This window comes from Perca flavescens, chromosome 16, assembly GCF_004354835.1.
Source record: "Perca flavescens isolate YP-PL-M2 chromosome 16, PFLA_1.0, whole genome shotgun sequence".
NCBI classification, from domain to species: Eukaryota; Metazoa; Chordata; class Actinopteri; order Perciformes; family Percidae; genus Perca; species Perca flavescens.
The window spans coordinates 2,125,595-2,131,594 of NC_041346.1; positions in this window are offsets into that span (position 1 = coordinate 2,125,595).

Here is a 6,000-nt window from a genome sequence, read left to right on the forward strand (position 1 = left end):
ATGTCCCTTATTTTCGGCCGGATGTCCGTCCCCTTCCTCTTCCTCTGTGTTGGTGTTCTAACCTCCGGTGGATTTGTGAGGACTATGGTTAACTGCTCCTCAGATCTCTGCAGGGTAAATCCAGACAGCTAGCTAGACTATCTGTCCAGTTTTCTTTCGCACAACTAAAACTACTTTAGAACGTACACATGTTCCACCAAAACAAGTTCCTTCCCGAGGCTATTTTGCAGAGGCATCGTTATTGCGTGCGGTGCACAAGACGATTGTGATTGGTTAAAAGAAATGCCAGTAAACAATAAACAATAATTTGTTGTGTGGACACAGAAAACCCACACAACAAATAAACAGAAAACCCCAAATTCACAAGAAACAAATACAGTCACATATCTAAAATACAAGACACTCAGGACACTTTACAGATAGAGTAGGTCTAGACCACACTCTATAATTTACAAGGACCCAACTATTCCAGTAATTCCCTCAAGAGCAAGCATTCAGTGCGACAGTGGCGAGGAAAAACTTCCTTTTAGGGAGAAACCTGGGACAGACCCAGGCTCTTGGTAGGCGGTGTCTGAAGGTGCCGGTTGGGGGTGTGATGAACAGTGGTAATAATAGTCACAATAAAGATAATGGAACTATGACTAGAAATAGTAGTTGTAGTAGTTCATGGCGTAGCAGGGCACTGCAGGGCACAACAGTACAGTCACATAAACAGAAAGTCTGAAGGCCCCTGGCCACAGAACACGGCCGTGACAGCCATAACATTATCAATCAGTGGAGGTTAGATGTTTGCTTATAAAATATGGCCCTAATTTTGCAGTTCAGATAATGAAAGTCAGTCCTCTGTGTGCTATCATGGCTATGACCACCAGCAGTCCGGGGGGAAGACTTCCACAGCGTTTCTTTGCATCATAAAGATAAAGTTGTGCTTTCTTTTCATATATGTGTGTGTCTTCCTCTCCCCCTCTGGGTCTCGCAGCAGTCTGACAGCTTTCACATGCAGATTGCCTGTTGTGTTCAGATCAGGTTTCCCCTCCTGCTGCCGACTCTCCTGCTGTGTATTCGCATGAGATCAGACTGCATTGTGATGCTCCACAGATTACAAAATACCCATTTCCACCTCTGATTGTGCTTCTGTGGTCAAAGGAGAGAGAGATTAACCAGAGGAGAATGGAGGGGGGAGGGCATTTCTTCTGGTTTTACTCCACAAAAAAAGGATCCAGATAAACAAAAAAAGAAGGAATTAAAGATATAACATTGTCTCAGAGATGGTCATATTAGCTCTCCCATCCACCCTGAACACATGGAGGAACCTGTTGTTCCCTCAGCTCAGGATCAATCAACATACTCTACAAACTCGTTACTTTTACTGACTTTTTCTGTGACTGGTTAATTACATTTTAGCAAAAACAAAATGGTAACAAACCATTTTAAGTAAAGAAGAAGAGACAGGGGGTGGGGGATACACATCACAAGGGCATGAGAGTAGTAATTCATCATTAATGGGCAGAATAGATTGACCAAAAAAATTTAAAATTCCGCCCAAGATTATGGATAAAAAATATACCCTTAATTCTTTCCAGTAAAATGAACATTTCTAGGCAATGCCAGTCCGTCTTTCATCCTTAATCAACAGATCTATAAAACCAAGTTTCTAGCAGCACCTGGTAGTTTATCATGTGACAGAGAAAACGTGAAAGGTGGAGCAGTATGTCCTGTATGTCCCTTACCAGCTAACATATTTCAAGATGGAGCATGAATATGGAGCATCTACCCCAGTCCATGTGAATAAATGTAAAAATTCAAGCCAATAGGAATACTTGGAATTGATGGTGGAGGTAAATATTCATGAAAAAGGACAAGTTGGTGAACGGGCAACACAGATTTTGATAATGACGAACTAAACACGTTACACACTGGGACTTTAAGCATGAAAAAAGCATTTAACATGATTAATTGATTGAAGAAATCCTACTTGACTAAGACCAAAACGCAATTAGGCGACTCGTCAATTAAGAGGGGGGCCGCCAGCCCGCTGCCATAGAAATAAGCCTCCCTGTCTCTTTAAATTAAAATAACTTTGTCTCCCAGATTACATGCCAGGAAACTTCCTGGAAAACCATTAGGAAATAAAATTACCCATAAAACAAAGCGTTATGATTTTATTCCCCAACGTTTCCCTTTCCATGCTTTAAGCATTCAATTCTGCTGGAGCTGCACTGAATCCTTTAGGCATTTATTAATGTATTTATTCAGTCGGATTTAAATATCTAGTCTTATGTCTAATGCCTAATAGTTGCCTATAAAACACTCACCATGTTTTAACTGCATTGTTTGTAACAGGAGAGAAAGGTAAGGGAGGTACCGCCTTTGTCACATTATGTTAAATTATTATACTGTGTAGTGTTAAACGCTATGTGGTAGAAATTGTTGGGACACTATGTACTTTGAACCTGTACTGTTATGACATAAGCATTGTGATTTTTTGGTTTCAAATCAATTTATAATTTCTCATGATAATTTCCTGTCTCATGGGTTTATTTGAACAACAAACTGTTAAAGGGTAACTACCATTTTTTTCAACTTGGACCCTATGTATGTATTTTGTTGTGTTTAAGTGACTGATGGGAACAACAATGTTTTTTCTTTCTTTTTTTAAAGATTATTTATTTTGGGGCTTTTCCCTTTATTTGATAGTGACAGCAGATAGACGGGAAAGGTGGGGGAGAGAGATGGGGGATGACACGCAGCAAAGGGCCGCAGGTCGGACTTCAACCCTGACTGTTGCAAAGGACTCAGCCTACATGGGGCGCACGCCCTTACTGGGTGAGCTAGAACAACTATCTTTGACATTGGTCCAGTATTAAGAGAGATCTCTGCAGTCGGCAGCGGCGAAACAAGATACAATGTAAGTTAAAAAGGCAATTATCCAGCTTGTATTTCCCTTCACAAAAGTGCTCGTTTTGCCACTGACAGACTCAGATTAATATTCTATGTGTCTGAAAACATTATGGAAAGGATTTCTAAGGAGGTCGACCTTTCTGTTAAACAGTAAGATCCTTTTTTTAAACATAAAAACATGAAATTGAAATGAAATTGCATTTGCTAAAGCCACCAGACTCTATGTACATAAACAGTAAATTTAGCATTATAAAATACACGTCATTCAAAGTCGACAGAAACAAAATTCAACTAAGAAAAGACGTTTTTGGTCGTCTTTCCACTTTTCCAACCATCACAACTCTAGTTTTGGTTGAAATAAACACATAGTTTACTGATTTACATGTATAAATATGTTGGCTCTATACACGCTAAAAGTATTGTTTTTTTTATGGAGTCTGGTTGGTTTAGTGCTAGTGATTTAAGCTGTTTCTGGTTAAACAGAAAAGGTCTCAAAGGGGTTTTAAAAAGGTCTATCTCTGTAGGGATCCTTTCCATAATGTTGTAAAACACTTAGTATAATAATCTGAGCCTGTCAGCTGAAATACAAGCTGGATAATTGTCCTATTAACTTAGATTGTAGCTTCTTTTGCTGCTGCCGACTGCAGCGATCTCTCTTAATACTGGACCAATGTCAATGATTGTTGTTCCCATCAGACACTTAGACACAAAAAGATAGAAACATATGGTCCAGGTTGAAAAAAACGTAAGTTACCTTTTGAGTCTATTGAATGTGTGGCCCTGTTATGAAAACTAAAATAAACATTGAAAATACTACTATTGAAGAGAAAGATATGTGGTCAAGGATGGCATATATGTAAAATGGAAGAAAAAAAAATTAAAACATAAAGTTTCTTGTTGTTGTCAGTGGAGAAGAAATGGAGAAGAAGGGCAATGCCCTTTAAAGGTGGATTCCCTTTCAGCAGCAGGGTCATTACCATGTGAAGGCAGGACTGTATAGGCCATACATGTGTATGAAGTGTGTGTGTGTGTGGGGGGGGGGAGACAGAGAGACAGAGAGACAGAGAGAGGGGGGAGGGTGGAGGAGCAAGGTGAGAAAGAGGGAGAGGAGACAAGGAAGGTGTTCCAATGATGCCCTGATTACACCACAAATGAAGAGAAACAAAAACAATCTCAATAACAGTACACATAAATAATCGGATCATAAAACAATAACCAAATTACAACATGTAAAAAAAATGAATGAAGTAACAATCACAAAATGAGAGTACACATACAACAATAAGAACAAATGAGAATCACTGATGTAGGCGAATAGGAGGGCTGTCAGAAACAAGAGCAGTCCCTGTGTCACACGTTTCCAAACGGGCCCAATGGAAACGACTTGTTCTAATTGGAGAGAATCCTGAAGCCAGTTCCATCTGTCTGGAGCGTCAACGTTAAAAGCTCTCTCTCCCAATTAACAACTGACGCGTGAACCCGAGGGGCGGCCCTGATTTTCGATGACAGAGAAGATGCGACGCCATCATAAGAAAAATAGAAAGATAATAAAACTATTTCAATCTTTCTGAATTGGGGGAAAAATGACTTGACAAACAAATCAGGACAATAAGGAAGTACAATTATGTGAGGGAATTAGAAGTTTGCAGGTTTAAAACTAGACTTCTAAATTGCCCAAAAGGCACAAGTGAGTCCACAATGTTCTACTTCCGGGATTGCTCCGTTGCCGACGGAAATTCCGCTGGATTTCACTCATTTCGGCCGGGTGTCCGTCCCCTTCCTCTTCCTCTGTGTTGGGGTTCTAACCTCCGGTGGATTTGTGAGGACTATGGTTAACTGCTCCTCAGATCTCTGCAGGGTAAATCCAGACAGCTAGCTAGACTATCTGTCCAATCTGAGTTTTCTGTTCCACAACTAAAACTAATTTTGAACGTCCACATGTTCCACCAAAACAAGTTCCTTCCCGAGACTATTTAGCAGAGACACCATGGCTCCGTCCGGAGCTTAGCACCGCCCAAGACGATTGGGATTGGTTTAAAGAAATGCCAATAAACCCGGAACGCTGTGTGGACTAGCCAGACCATCCTCCGCAGCGCTGTGGAGGAAGGTCTGGCAATGTGAGACTACTGTGAGTGCGACTCGAGTCCCCATCTCTGCAACAGGCACACAAATACTGTCTGCTATCAGGCTCTTTTTTTCTTTTATTTATTTTTTTTAAATAAATGTCACTTCACTTTCAGTCTCTATGCTGAATAATGTAGAAATACTTTTCAGCCTATAATATCACACTGAATTGCAGGCAGTGAGTTCTACAGATGTGTCTGTCCAGTGAAAACTCTGTTTTTAGATAAACCAAAGAATAACATGGTCCTTGATGGTTGGGGAAATTATATTATTAGGAACGTCTTAAGCAAAATTATTTGAAATCATCATCATCAGTCTACAAGCGACAATATATTTTTATTGTAATTTTCATAGGCGTTGCAATTTTAACATTTGCTAGTTTCTTTTATAGGTCTTAGGTCAGTTGACTTTTTTCTTTTTTTATTACTTTATGTGAACTCACTTACAGATGTATGAATAAACAGCAATACATGACTTTGTTTTCACTAGATACGTAGGCCTATGCATGAAAGCAAAAGAGAGGAAAAACTAACTTTATGAATGTTAAACTTTGCAAAGAATGTATTATTATCTATACTTATCATTCCAATATGCATCTTGCACACCACTTTGCACTATTACTTTTTGCACCATACATCCCACTCCATGTGTACTGGTCTTGATATTATTTGTATATCTTTACTACTACATGTCTATTTGTTGACTGTATAGAGAGTTAACACCTACCAAAGTCAAATTCATTGTGTATGTAAGTATACTTGGCCAAAAAAACTGATTCTGAATGTTGTGAGATTGTTAAGAAAAATATTTCTCACATGTAGTATCGTACAGTTTTAGGTGAGTTTCCGTTATTGTGGATTCCACATGAACGCATCAGACAGACGGAAACAGAGAGCAATCGGGAGTGGGCGGGGCTTCCGGAGCCCTCTGTATGAGAGTCAATCGGGAATGGGCGGGGCTTCCGGAGCCCTCTGT